At 39.2% G+C, this 15,831-nt stretch overlaps 1 long non-coding RNA gene across 2 annotated transcripts in view; it reads right to left on the bottom strand.

The window, feature by feature from the left end:
• LOC307218336 overlaps positions 1-11,266 on the bottom strand; it is a 100,326-nt gene extending 89,060 nt beyond the window's left edge. For both annotated transcript variants that reach the window (XR_013839916.1, XR_013839917.1), the window contains exon 1: positions 11,084-11,266. This is a non-coding gene — a long non-coding RNA (uncharacterized lncRNA). The remainder of the gene's footprint in view (positions 1-11,083) is intronic.
• Between the last annotated feature and the right edge of the window lie 4,565 nt (positions 11,267-15,831).

Consider the following 15,831-nt stretch of genomic DNA (forward strand, 5'->3'; position numbering starts at 1 on the left):
ACTGTAGGAAACAGGATGTGGAGTCTGGTGGGTCTTGGGCCTGTCCCATTTGAGCGCTTCTCTGAGATCGTCAACATGGAAGCGCTCAACAAAGTCATTTCTACTGCAAGTTTCAACCAAAAGAAAAGCAGCATGTTCTTCCTTCACAAACTTTGTGATAGGGCTGGTGACAGTGAGTTTATTAAATTTAGCCTCAGGATGGGCAAAAGATATATGACATTTTGGTGGCAAATGTTAATTTTTCCACATAGCCATATGGCCACATAATAGTTGGAGCTGGTTTTTTTCTGTCATTTAGCAGTTATTAATAGGCTTAACAATTCACTTTTTCAAAAAAAAAAATATTATTTAACAGAACACATTATTAATGTGTTCCATAATATTGGGTCTATTTGTCTCATTGTCAGTTTATTTTAGACAAATCCAAATACCATGGAATTGAGGTGCCAGGAGCTGCAAGCAGCTTTCATTCTCTTGATTGTTTCAGCCCAGGCCATACTGGCTGTGCTACAAAAGGCACCATCTGGTGCTGTTGATGCTTGAAAAGAAGCCATTTTCCTTTGTGCAAACCCTGCAATCCACAGCCCTGAAGAAGGTGTGCCTATCAGCTGCTTTGCCTCACAAGCATATGGGTCACTATTTGTAAAACTGAGCAGGATCTGTCCTTATCATGGCATCTAATGTCTGCACTACATCTTTCTTCTTGAATCTATAGTTAACTGAAGGGAACAGTTGTGCTATAAATGGCTAGTAGTCTATATGGTAGCTGTCACCTAATCAATTTAAGGGAGGTTAAAGACCCATAAATGACCGGCCTGTCTCTAGCTTATCTTGAACCACAGAGATCTCAACCATTTTAACCAAAATGGACCACATGATGGATTAGCTGGTGGAACAAAACCACTACAACAAATATTTCAGTGAAGCATCACTGACCCACCATTACCATACCATTAGCATACCAGGAACAAATTTCTATCATATTTTGGAGGAAACTTCATTAACTTGAAGGAAGCAAGGCAACAGAATAAATGATATTAGAATGCACAACATAACCACCACTTCTTCCTTCCTTTGGTCCATCACATGGCATAAAAGCATTCATTCATTCTTCCCTCTCCCCTTTTTTCCACCCATGACCTTTCCACTCATGGTTTTCATGCCTTTGTGATGGCCCAAAGGGAGAAAGAAGAGGTTATTTGTGGTAACTGAAAGCCAGTTTACCTCTAGAGTATCTACACATACCTAAAGATAACACAAAATTAATGTAACATGCTAGCTATGCTTTGTTGTTCCTCTGCCAATTCAGGGGAGCAAGCAGGGATGTCTGTAAGTTTTAAAGCTTCTTAATGGTTGTTCAGTAGCTCAGATGCCTAAGATGATGTATTATTAAAGCATGAGACCATAGTGGTTGAGCATCATCATCAAGATGACCACAGGAGGGAAAATATCTATTCTATTTCTTGTGAGTAACCTTCCCATCAACCCTAGCCAGCATATACTGACTGGGACTGTGAAAGTTGGAGCTCAAACATGTGGAAGGCACCAGACTGCATTGCCATGAGACTGGAAGTTGTGTGTCTTGTCCAATAGTCATCTCTATCCTGTCTTGACACTAATCAAACCTGCCTTAGTATTAACAGCATATTAATTAAATCCATGCACTTTGTGCCGTATACCACGATTCATGCATAATAAAATCAGCCACAACATACACACCCCCAAAGTCCCACTAAGCATGTTTACTAGAGAGTAAGGACTGTTAGAAACAGTAGGGCTTACTTCTGAGTAAACATGCTAGGTTTTTGTCTATGGACACAGGTAGCATCTGCACCAAATATTTAAATTCCTCTTATACCATTTTTAACAGTCATAGCTTCCCCCCAACGAATCTTAGAAACAGCAGTTTGTTATAAGTGCTGGAAATTGTAGCTCTGTGAAGGGTAAACTTTGGGATTCTTTGGGAGAAGCCATAGGTGTTAAAGTGGTAGAAGAAGGCTTATGCTAAACAAGGACTGCTTGTTATGGACCAGATGACTGTATGCTTAGTTATGGAATTGGCTAGCTAAATCAGAGGGTAAAGATAATTCATTGGTCCTAATCCAGCACACAGCATTTGGCACATTTAAGTCCATTGAAAACAATAATAAACAGCATTAAGCAAGGACTTTTCATACAGGCAAAATAATTTTATGTGAATTTATTGTGAATGTGTCCTTCCTGGTTTCTTCAAAGACTGGATTGTTTTTTAGATGAAGAACTTGTGGCATTCCAGATGTTACTGGACTACAACTCCCATCATCAGTGACCATCGATCATGCTGGATGGAACTTGTTGGAGCTGTAGTACAGAACATCTGGAGGGACAAAGTTTGCTCATCTCTGCTTTAGGAGCAGGAGGTGGGGGTGATCTGCTGCATTTCTACATAAAATGGTTTCTCTTGCTAAAATGCTTCCTACAGTAAACTCTTTGGCTTAATGCTAGCTGTTATTGTATTGGCAGAAGCTGCACACATCTGTAAATTTCCTTCAGCTAAGAATGTCATTATACTGCGATTGTTCATAGATGGGTTTTTATTGTTAATTAAGAAGTATCCGGTTGAATCATTTCCCCTATATTAAAATAAAGATCTAAACGTAACCTACAGTTACTATCAGAATATAGCACAGAAACTGAGCATAGTAAATGCAAAAAAAGGAGAATGCTGTTAAAATGGCAACATGATTTTCCTCGATGCATCTTGCCTACTGATTATCTAGAGTAGGTCTTCTTTTCTTTTTTCTTTTTTTTGTTAAGTGCAACTCTCTTTGTCCAGATATAATACGACTTTTTTAAAACACCAACAACACCAACACATATTTTGAATCTTCAGAGCACAACTTGGGCAGTCCCACTAACAGCACCAGCATTGCTACAGCTCTGCCAGTCTTGCACACTGACTCCAGTATATTATGCAAGTGTTGTCATGATATGGCACTGACGCCGTAGGGTAGATCTTACATGCTATTTCACCACCCCAGCACTGACATTTTAAAAAACCACCTAGTGTGGGTTTTGTCACAATACAATGGTTCTGCTCCATTTTCCAATTGTGGACATCCATGTTATGAGCAACAGTACATATTGCGCTTTATGTGATTGATTGATTGATTGATTGATTGATTGGTTGATTTTTTTGCCAGACCACCCCCCTCCCTGGGGGGAGAATTGCCACACAGCTGCATGTGCTTAAGATTCATTTATTTCAATGGAACTGACATGTGTTGTTGAGCTGCATGCAGGATTGCAGCCCAAAGTTGGCAAGTGAGCAGACCTAACAGGTGAGAGGGGTGCTCACAATGCATCTTCTATGCAGACCCATGTTAATGTAACCCTGGGCAAACAACTTTTCCTTTTGCACGAACCTCTGATTATCCAAATGTGTTGGAGATCCCCCAGGCAATTCAGGTACAGAAGGTTAGTACATTTCATATTTCACTCTAGGAACTGCTTTATGACAAAAAGCAATTTTTCATTTTAGCACATTTGCATGCAGAATATAATTTACTCACTTGCACCCTCTAGTGGATTCCTTTAGATTAATACAAATACCTTTTCTTCAAAGGCTTCATGGTGCAATCCTGCCACTGGTTTTGAGCAGGTGGTGTGTTTGTTTGTTTTTAACTTCTGTGGATTTCATACCTGGTCAGCGGTGTGAAAGGTTGCTTCTTAATCTCCTTTTTTTTGTCTGTGTTAAACCACTACCATACTCACAATGACTTACTAGTGCAACACTTTAAATACCTTTAACAAAGAATTGTTCTTACTTTTGTCTGAATATTCCACCACTATTTCTTAATTGCCATGTGGCTATTATGCTTTGACATGTTGGTTGACATCTGCAATATATACAGGATGAACTCTCATTTTTTTTTAAAAAAAATACTTCCATTTATCAAACTTTTAGCTTAAAAAGTAGCAATTAAACTGATGCAGCTGAAGATAACAAAGGAGAAAGAAAAGAGACAAAAACAGGGGGAAGGAACACATGGTGCAATAAAAAGATTCAGCCATTTAGTACATCAATTCAATGCCATTTGTGACAATCCTGGCTTGTTCTCTTATAATTTCTTCAAGCTTTCTTCCGAAGTCAGGCCCGCTTATGCTGGACTACAATGACAATGGAAATGGCACAGGAAAACTGAATTGCATATAGCAAGCAAAAATAAACTCATTTTGCAGAGCCACAACTGACACACCTAGATTTTTCCTTTATTTAGGTGGTTTCCTAGGAAGGCAAGGTGAAAGAGAAGTGGAAATAGAAAGGAATATATCAACTCCTGAAATAAAAAAAAAATACATGAATCTGAATTTCAAACATGCTAATGGAGGTCTGAGTTAGCAGTGACTGGCTAGGAGATGGTTCATGAGGTTACCTTGAACAGCTCAGTGAAAATGTTGGCCCAGTATGCAGTAGTTGTGGAAAAGGCCAAAAGACGAACTTCATGTTAGATATCTTTAGAGAAAGAATCAAAAGTAAAACTATTGTGATTACAATGCCTTTACACAAAGCTACAGTGCAGTCATACTGGGAATGTTGTGTACAGTTCTGGTTGCTACACTTCAGAAAGTATATTGTAGAGCTGGAAGAGATTCCAGGAAATAATCAAAGGGCTAAAGCAACTCTCCTGTGAGGAAGGATTGCAGTGCTCAGGGCTTTTTAGTCTAGAAAAAGTGAGAAAGGAAAGACACAAAAACACGACAGAGGTATGTAACATTGTGCGTGGTGAAGTCTCTAACATGTCACTGCAGCAGACAGGTTTCCATGATATAAACACATGACATGGAGCCATAGGAAATCTGAGATCATGTCACTTGTCATGTATTTACCATGTTTTCATGTATATGGAAAATGCTATATCAGAACCTATAGAAGAAGAAGAAGAAGAAGAAGAAGAAGAAGAAGAAGAAGAAGAAGAAGAAGAAGAAGAAGAAGAGTAGTAGTAGTAGTAGTAGTAGTAGTAGTAGTTTGGATTTGATATCCCGCCTTTCACTCCCCTTCAGGAGTCTCAAAGCGGCTAACATTCTCCTTTCCCTTCCTCCCCCACAACAAACACTCTGTGAGGTGAGTGGGGCTAAGAGACTTCAAAGAAGTGTGACTAGCCCAAGGTCACCCAGCAGCTGCAGGTGGAGGAGCGGAGACGCGAACCCAGTTCCCGAGATTACGAGACTACCACTCTTAACCACTACACCACACTGGCTCTCATATAAGGCCACATATAAACCAGCCTCTGAAGCTTGCAAAGGTGACCTCAACTGATGATTCACGCATGTAGGTCATGACTGGCTAGAACAGGAAAATGCAGACCCACAAATACATTCCAATCAAAAAGTCATATTTTGGGGGATGAATTGTCTCCTGTACCCTGTGATGCATTATCCATATTTACAGGTGAAAAAATGAAGTAGCAGTAGTGTTCTTAATGTCAATTTGATCCAATCCATGTCTTCGGAAGTGCAGATGAAGTTGTACTAGTAGTTGGAAGAATGGTCTGAAGGCACCTGCTTCAGTTCTGGTGGCTTAGGCCTTGCGATATCTGGATGGGAGGCCACCCTATGGATGCCTCCATTAGCTCATGAGAAGAAGAATTGCAAAAGCCAATTGTTTCCAGCTAAGTGGAGCACAACAGACACCTTAAGCCTGCAAATCCAATCTGATTTCATTTTGTCCATTGCATTGATTCTGCACATGCACATTCCCTTCCTCCACAGTAATATACATCTTGCTTTACATATGGTAAATCCTGATTCAACAAATCACATGATCAGGTTTATTATACAATTATAATACACACATTGACCAAGTCTATGCAACTTTTTGGGGGAAGGAAATCTAATCAGTTGCAGTTACCCCCCTGATAATTAATGCAAATTCTGCTGACATGGTGTATTATATTAAATATGCACAGCAAGATCTATCACCATGCTTCTCTCTGCTACTGTGATTTAATGTACCAGGATATGCATAACAATCTCAGATACTGGGTGACAAGAAGAAGAAGCAAGTAGATATCTAGCTGATCTTTTGCATTTAGATGTATTTTAAAACTGAGTACCCCCCCCAAAAAAAAAAATCAATGTCCTTCTCATGAATCTAGTTTATTTGCCTTTCAAGACACGATGGTTGTATTCTGTATAAAAATAGCCACATGAAAAGTCTGCAAAATCAAGCTTGATACTTTACCGACCTCACTAACACAAGACCTTGGCAATCCACAACAATAATGCCTTTTTAAAGAATCAATTGTGTACATTATAAGATTAGACCTAAACTGTGGGCCTTGGCAAGACAATTTGCTCATTGCATGGTAAACCACGAATATATATTTGGGTTGCATATTTGAATGTTTGTCCATTTCAGATTTTTTTTTGGGGGGGGGAGGCTGCCTTAATTCTAGAGATATAAAAACTCCCCACAGCTCAGTTCAAAATGATCTCGGATAATCTAAGCTGTTTTCCAAAATGAAGAAACCCATTTCTTGTGAGTCCATTCTAAACTTTGAAAAGTTCAATGCACTTTTTATTACATGATTGTAAACATGAGATCCAAATGCTTCCTCCAATAAGCTTTATATCTCCTTACTGCTCCAAGGTATAAATCCTGATATAACATATGCAGTGGCCAGATATTTTACTGCTATGGTTGACATACGTATATCAGAGGGTGGTATGTGCCACACACAGTGGCGTAGCGTGGGTTGTCAGCACCCGGGGCAAGGGAAGTAATTTGCGCCCCCCTAACCCAGGGCAAGGCAAGTAATTTGCACCCCCTAACCCGTGGATTTGCGCCCCCTAACCCTAACCCCCCAGATGTTGCACCCGGTGCGGCCGGCCCCCCCTGCACCCCCCACGCTACGCCACTGGCCACACAGCAGCTCTAAAACTGAATGTTTGATTCACCTGTTTTGTGTGCTTTTATCTTATGCTTGTCTACTGTGAGAATATGAGTATGTGTACCCTCTACTTCTGCAGTTACTCTATTGCCCTTCTAACATGTTTTATTTACATATGGAGGTGCTTTTACCTTCTACTGATCTATGACCGTAATAAAGATTTGGATGATTGGAATAAGCTTCCAAAGTCCACTGTGAACCCCGCACACTTCCAAACCATGAGGTTGGGACAACTTTTTGGGGAAATGCTGCTCAATTTGCAATACAGGGAAACATTATGAGCTACAATTCATATTCTGAACCAAGTAATAATGAGTTTTGCCACCTCATTACCTAGACTCCTTTCCTCTGGCTGGCTTTTCTCTGTGCAGGATGTTGCTTGGAGTTTTCCTACGGTGGAGCATTTGATCAGGCAATCCTTCCACTTGTTGTCTAAAGTGGTGCATCCCACACACACAAAAAAGTTACCACATGGTGTGTCGTTTGTCTTTCACAGTTAAAAACCTTTGTTCATGGGAATGAGGGCCAGACATATGTTTGATTTAAAAAGAAAGGAAAACAAAGATTCTCGGGAAACAAGATTTTCTCTCAGATACTCTGCTGAATGGCACCACATGTAGGCACACTGGATACATACAGCCCTCTGCTCATAAACTGCTAATGAGATACTTTCAAATGTCATAGGATGCTGCCTAGCACCATCACAACTCGGTTATAATCAGTTGCTCTATTCTTAATCACACAGCATTGGTGTGGTACAATATCCCTACAAAAGTCCGCAGCATAGGGTACAGAAACCACTGTTTTGCCGGGGGGGGGGAGGTTAACTGCTCAGTCTTACCTATAGGAAACATGGGTCCAAACCATCCAAGGTTAAGGTACTGTCTGACTTGGAGGTGAAGCAGCTTGCTGCATTGACAAAGTAAAGTAGTGACGGGATGTCATTTTGTTCAGAGAAATACGTCTGGAGGTAGAGATTATATCTCTTCCCTCCTCCTGCCTGAACAAATTGACAGCCTGCCATGACAGCATTTCAGGGAGAGCTGGGGGCAGAGGAGTTAGGAGATCAACCATAGATGTTTGGCCCTAACCTACATATTTCAATGGAAGCAATTAATCACATGCAGGTATCTTCCTCACGTGTTGAACTCTTAATATTGAAATTGATGAAATACAAAAGTTCATAACTTTTGGATAGATAACCTGCTTTGTTTTTAAAGGGTGCCTTTGTCTAAATGAACATTTTACATTTTAAAAATATTTATTTCTTTAAATTCACCACCACCATAAACTTTTCTTTATAGTCCAAAGTAGATTTTATACACACACACACAACAACAACAACGGGTTGAAAACCAGCAAATAATAAAATGTAGAAAATAAAATATAAAATACTATTTTCCCCTTAGCATATTTTCTGACAGAAAACAGAAGAAACATAAAATTGTGTTGGGGAAGGCATAGCAAAATGAAAGAGAGAAAAAATCATTTCCCATATCCTTACAACTGTTAGTGTCATTGAGGCATCTAATCATAAGCCTGAATTTTTATTAAAGCTTATATGTTTAATCAGGGCTTGTATTTTAAAAATGAGCTTAAAGATCTTCAAATGTTTTATGCCAGGCAGAAGACCAGCTGCCTAAGAACCTTGGCAAAATGTTTTTCTCCTAGACAAGGGGCCCCCCTGATTTATAGCAGAAAACAATTCTCAAAGTCGTAAAAAGGGAATTACAGGCTGACAGCCAAGGTTACACTGACCCTACAAATTAAGGGTGGATAAATAGTAAAATGAGCCATATCTTCTTCCTAAGGTTAAAAAGGTCAAGAGCAGTGAAAAAGACAACTGGCTTGGCTGGCAGAAACAGAACATTTTTGGGAAGTCTTTTCTAAAGCTGTTTCTTTCTTAAACTAAGATCCTTTTAAGATTTCTTTTCCTTTTAAAAGGTTATTTATGTATTAAATATATTAGCTTAAATGTAATTATGCAAAGGATTTAAGAAATGCTAGATTCTTATTTCATATAGTTGTAAGAGTTGTAACTATCCTGAAATTAAGTCAGCCACCAGCCCCCCTTGCCAGACAGGAGACGCTATCGAGCACTCCTGATATATGGTTGTCAGGCCTCTTGTTTAGAAACCTTCAAATGAAGGAGATCTCTCAATGTTGATGTGAACTCAAAATCCTTGACATATGTTTAAGATAAAAATTCAAGATTAACCATCTGTTTTGGAAGGCAATAGGGCAAGGAGGGCAAGAGGTGAGCTGGTAATTAAGATTCCTTGTTGAGACACATGTAAGATATATTAATACTTATTTGTCATTTATAGATAGAAGAATATATAGCTTTTTGATTTCCATAAAAGGGCAGAAGGAAATGGGTGTATCTTTTGTGATTGGTTCTAGCAAACAGCCAATAGGAATTTCAACCAGGCTGATTGGACAGAGGCAGCCACAGGAGGAGCAAGGGGGCTGGATTAAGGAAATATAAGTGCTGGCCAGAATGGCAAGAGGCAGGCCAGAGCTTGGTAACCATATACCACTGTGCCTCATATTTATTTGTCTGACAAATAAATTATTATTTTAATTTCTCTATTGCTGCGTTGAATATTTCATTCCAGCTAAGTGTTAACCACAAGCAGGGTGCTACATCATCAATATCCTATGTGTCATCCGATCTGACAGAATAAAAAGCATGATATTATTGTCTCTCCTAAGGTAAGCCTGAAGAGCATTCACCTGTGCTGCTTTCCAGAGTATTGCTGATGATGGTTCAGAATCATGTGTGCCATTTATTTCACCTAGGTTGATAGTTTCCTAGTGTATGTTTTATGCAAAGAAAATATGATGCAAAGTTATTGTAGGATATATGCAGCCTTATACAGGGTGAGTCTTTTAAAAGAGACCCCGTGGAACATGTGTACTCTGTATTCACGGGGCCTCTTTTTAAGGACTCACCCTGTATAACCAACATGCTTAACCTAATTAATGCATGAATGGGGTTAAGACCATAGAATAACCAGTCCTCCAAAGCTTAGCTAGGTCACAACCCATTACATTGGGAGGGAGGAAGGGTTACCAAACTCTTTGTTCTCTCACTTCCACAACTCTACCAGTAAAGTGGTCTAAGCTGGATACTCCAAGCTTAGACTGCATGGCTTCAGCAAGCCATCTTTGTGTTTCTATACAAATAATTTAGAAACTCTTATCTTTTTTAAAAATAAGTTAAACTCCCTGTCTTTTCTTGCTGCTGTATGGAAAAACACATTCATCTGACTTTTTAAGAGTTTGTAAGCAAAGCTTGTAAGTACCAAACGTGTGGTCCCTTTCTATGCTAAGGGAAGTGGGAAACTTTGGAAGCAATTTAGAAGGGAATGTTTTAAAGGATATTTCCGTTCCACCTTAAAAGGGAGCAGGATGTTTGTGTCACAGCCTGCTTATTTCCTGTTCACAGGATGTTTCTGTTGTGTCTTTGCTTTCGTTTCACTCTCTGTGCCTGAGACATTGAAGCAGGCAGTCATGTTTTTTTCTTTGTTCTGACCAACGCTGAATAAACTTGTAAATATGCTCTCCTTCGTGCATCTTTCGCTGTGCGAATTCAGCTGATAGAGCGTGCATCAGCTCTGGAATGTGGCAAGCTATTTCTGGAGCTCGTGTCACTAATTGAATGATGCTGCGTGTCTACGGGAGATCAATGGATCGTCCAGAATCGACGTGGGGTCATGATGGCCTTTGTCTCCCTGGCAGTATCCCAACATAACAGCCTATATTTCCACACTTTACTTTGCTGCACGTTTTATGATTTTAAGTCTCTGCTGGGGCTCTCTCAACAAAGAGTCGTTACCCCAAACCTGGGTCTAGACATCCAGGGAATTCATTTTTTATTATACCATAATACAAAATTAAAAGCCAACAGTTAAAATGTTTTATGAAGTAAGAATCAAGTCCAGTCCTTGGAATACAGTTTTAAATCTGAACGATGCATGTAAAACCAATCCAAAACATTTGCAGCTTTCAGATATACAAATGAGAATTAAAAAGTTTTATAGGCCTGGGCAGTTAGTCTGGATATCATCCATGGGTTTCTGTTGTGGAGGGTGGGGTGATTTAAAAAATAAATCTTCCTGTCAGACTAGGACTATGCCCTCACTTACCGAGTTTAGGATATTCCACCATTTTCCAGCAGAGTTTCTTTTCTTTCAGCAAAGTAAGTGGCTCATGTGTATGTCAAACAAAGCTTTAATAATAAAGAAAATTGTAACACAACAACAAACTGTCTGAGAGAAACTAAAACAACATCATGAGGCAAGAAGCAAGAATGACAGTTGGTCTCTCTAACTGAACTTAACTGAACACTTGAAGGGAGGGACTGATTCTGGAGCAGAACACAAAAGCCCCGCCCACCAGATGCCAGACATTCTACATTCTACTATTCAAATTAGGCCCCAGTGTTTTTCTAACCATTTCATCCATGCCTGTAGCTTAATTTGTAAGATGAAATTCTGTAGTAGAAGGAACTACTGAAATGGCAAAACTCTGACCAAGTTTGTTAAGTATATTTTTGCATGGCTAAAAAGCTGACCCAATCCAGATGTGTTGCCAGAGAAATGACTAGCTAGTGGTGCTTCCAAAAGAAAAGGACAGGCTTTTCCTCTTCAGGCATGAGACCAGTTTCATTCAAGGAAACCAAACTCAGGATATGTGCCCGCACTATATAAGTCTCTCGACCCTCGGAGATTGGGGTGTGGGTAACATTGTATACAGCCACAGTCATGCCACAAGTGGTGACAAATTCATAGAGCATAGGCCTATCAGTAGATAAATGAAAACTCAAGACTTGGATGTTGTAGCCTTTGGAGTTACCAGGAATATGGTGTGGCTGTTGCCTTCATGATCTGCTTATGAAATTAAGCTTCCAGAAATATCTCTCTGGTTGCTGTTGGCAACCATATGCTGAACTAGATGGACCAGCAAGACAGTGCTTACATTCTTATATCACCATTCATTTAAAAAAGTAGTGAATTGCTAACCCTACAAGTCATTGAGAAACAGTTGACAAAGCAAGAGGGGGCCTCCTAACACCTTTTTGTTTGCATGCTTCTACTAGTTTAAGGATGCAATCCTGTATACTTACTTGGAAGGAAGTCTTACTGAATTTATTGGGATTGTTTCTGGGTAAACATAATTGGGGTCATGGTGCAAATCTATTTGGCTTTGGGACCATTTAGAACAGGGGCGGGCAACTTTTTTTTTCTGTCAAGAGGCATACTCCCTAGGGTGAATCTGCTAGACCCAAAGGTGGGTGGGCTTGGGCTAAATTGGGTGGAGTCAGAACCAAAAGTTTGTGGGCCACACTTTCTCTCTCTGTCCCCCTCACCCACCACCAGGAAGAAATTAAGTCGATGGTGCCACCACTGATTTAGAGAGTAGATAATTAAGACAGCTATTGCAGTGTTTCTTCCCCCCTTCCCCATCTAATGATAGTAGAATTTTGTTGAAATAAAGACTAGAACTCAATATATCAAAAGCATTCCACCAAAGATGTCTCCTGCACAAGCCTCATCCAAATTAATGAGAGGTGTGCAGGAGATTAATATGACTAGAGAAGGCCTAAGTGGTTTCTTCCCATGATCCTTTGCCTTCCTTGCAACAGCTCTCGCCTAGTTATTTCTTTACTTTTAGTTCTGGTAGGAATTATAAAAATGATCTCTACCTTTTTCATAGGTAAATAGTTTTAGAGCTGCTGTGTTTTTATTTGCTATATTGGGGGGGGGTAGAGAGAAAGAAAGAGAGATTTTACTTAGGTGAAAATGAGGATAGAAATAATTTGAAATGAATGAATGAATGAATGAATGAATGAATGTTGACCAAAAAGAGTTCCAACCTAAACATAAAGATTGTGTTATTTGCAGGTTCGATCAGAAATCCGAGTGCCATGCTCATTGCAATCATCATTCATGATGTGACTGTTATGGAAGTAAATGGTTTCTCTCTCACAAACTAGAATTATCTTCACAAAGCTATGGATGTATTAATGGCGCATGGGAGAAAGATTTATATGCAGGATGGGCCCATTGGAAACAAACCCCCTCTGCTTGTTATTGAACAACTGACAAAAAGAAGATGTACAGTGTCCACATAATTCCTTATTCTCAGGAAGCTCTCTCACTTTATAGGAGGGTACAGCCATGAGATTTTCATGCCTCTAAATCTGGGAGGAAGCAAGCATCTATGCTCATGGATCATAGAAAACACATTGTGCCCCTCAGAACGAGAAATAACCACTGATAATATTAGCCCACTTAGTGGTAAGTACCTTTCTTAGCAGTTTGGTCCATCAGAAGCCCTAGAATCCAGTACATGTGTGTATGAGAGGCAATCCTGGAATGTGCCAGCCTCTAGATTCTCACTTCAATAATGCTGAAGTATTGTTAATGTTTTGTTTGTTATTCCGTTGTGTATTTTTGTGTTTTTCTACTGTGATCCTCAGATGAAGGGCAGTATTTAAATTTAATAAATAATAATAATAATAAATTCAGGCGAAGACAAAATATTGCCACAGGAAGTCTAAAGCTATGAACACATCACAGCTGGAAATGGGGTCAGGAAATACTGCCACCTCAAAAAAAGAAATAAAAGGCTATTACAGATAGGAATGCTATGTGAAGCAGAGAAGAAGACCTCTTACATAAGAACTTCTTCCTAAAAACAGAGATTTCTTATGTGCAGCCCAAGCATCACATGTGGTGTACAAAGAATTGAATAGAAGAATAAATTATCAGCAATTTAATTTGACCCAAATAGAAGGAGCCTGGATGCCCTGCTTAAGCTGTCAGGAGCCCTCATAAAGTCAATCACCTGTGTTATTTAATTCCACCCTATAATACCAGGTACAGTATGCAATATGGGTTATTATTATTTGAGTTGAATCGCATATCTTTACTACCTTGCCTATAATGACTGAAATAGTTACAGAAAAATACTAAGGGCAAAGCCACACATGATAAGGTTGGAGAACCTTTCTTTGTTAGTTAGTAGAAAACAACACATGAAAATTAATTAATTAAAGAACATCAGCTATCTTTCCCATATACAATGGTGTCATGATCCTTTAGAATTTTTACCTTTTCTTCTGCTATGGTTTTTTTTTCCTAGCAGCAAAGAGAACCCATATAATTTCATAAAATATCTGCAATTTTTTAAAAAAGAAAAAATAATGCTTTTGTTGCAAAAATGTTGGTGTGCAATTACTTCCATCTATTTTTTTAAGGCCATAAAGAAAAAGCACCTATTTGTTCTGCACTGCAACAATGCCAGCTGCATTCAATCAACTAAAAAGCTGCAAGCCATAAACCTTCCTCCACAGCTATAGAAGAAGAAGAGAGAGAAAAGGCAGGGCCATAAAAATTCATCAGGATAATGTAGAGATGAGACGCGTTTGAATCACCATCCCTGCAATCAACCAATCACTCATCCTGTGGCATTTACAGCACATCTCATTCCCCTGTTCCTTAAGGACAATTGATTTTCCTGATTCCATTAGCATAACGGCGAGGAAAATGACTGCAGTGCAATATTTCTGGAAAGTTCCAACAAGTAAGCTGTGTGCTGGAGTGTGACCACAATAATAAGCTACCTAGCTAGCAACTGTGTGTGCTGCTGTTGCCGCTGCCGCGGTATCACAAACAGCAGTAAAAAGGACACAGCCTAATTTTGAGTTCAAGCATAGAGAAATTCCCTCTTCCAAAGAATATGAAACAAAAAAACAACTTAGGCAAATAAACATAATTTCAAGGTGGACTGAACAGTTGGCAACATCCAGCAGCCTCTGTGTGTCAGTGTGTCATGGTTAATAATTCCATTTTCTGAAACATTAGCAAATACTCCTGCATTTGTTTTCCGGGGCTCCTGTTTTTCTGCAGCTTTCTAGAGAGAGAAAGCAGCATCTTTAATAACTCCAGTTTCTGATAAATATACAAGAATAACTCCTCACGGATTCCCCAAAGAACACCTCTAATCATTCAGAGCATTACACAGTCATCAGCCCCAAGCAGGGATCTACTCATTTCTCAAATTTTCTCTTTAACTTGCAATGAGATAATAATGCACATATTGTCTTAAATTATTCAAGATGATGAAAGTTTACTAGTGAGCATGCACTGTCTACATTTAAACACTGCACATAATTATCTATGCCCTTGCAAATATTCCTTAAAGATGCGTGCAATTTTTTTGAAGTGCAGTTCAGACATGGCTCTATCTCAAACAACATAAAATGCATTTCCATCTTTTGAAGCATCCTTTAAACTTCTGGGTCCCTATCTGTTGTAAATATTTGAGTCCCTTTATAGTTGCGAACCCAGTGGGTTATTCATGTTAAGCTCAGTCTCTAAATTGAATCTGGAGTTGATACAAGTGCTGCCCACCAAACAGCCTTAAAGTTACAATCAGTGAAAATCAATAAACTCCAACAATTTCATTGGACAACAGAAGCTGTAGGGCTATATTATTGTAGGACTAGGACCCAAAATACCCTTTGTTGTTATTGGGTCCATAATGACAATAGAACCCATTGTCTCTCAACCAGGTATCCTGGTGTGTTTGGCATTTGCTTTTGCATCCAGTGCTTTTTTCTGGGGGGATACATACCCCTAAACATTCTATGAATCTTTGTACTTTTGTCCATTTACTGTATTTATTTCCCCCAATTTGAACTACAAAATGGTGATTTTCTTGAGTCAAAATGAGAGTACCCCTAAACATTTTTTAAGAAAAAAAGCACTGTTTACATCAATTTATTTTATAAGATAGTTAACATTATTTGTGTTGATTTTACACCCAGTCCCCCCCCCAAAAAAAAACCTCAAGCCCTACATTTTTATACTGCTTACTGTCTCCACCC

The sequence above is a fragment of the Podarcis cretensis genome (assembly GCF_951804945.1).
Source record: "Podarcis cretensis genome assembly, chromosome: 6".
Classification (NCBI taxonomy): Eukaryota; Metazoa; Chordata; class Lepidosauria; order Squamata; family Lacertidae; genus Podarcis; species Podarcis cretensis.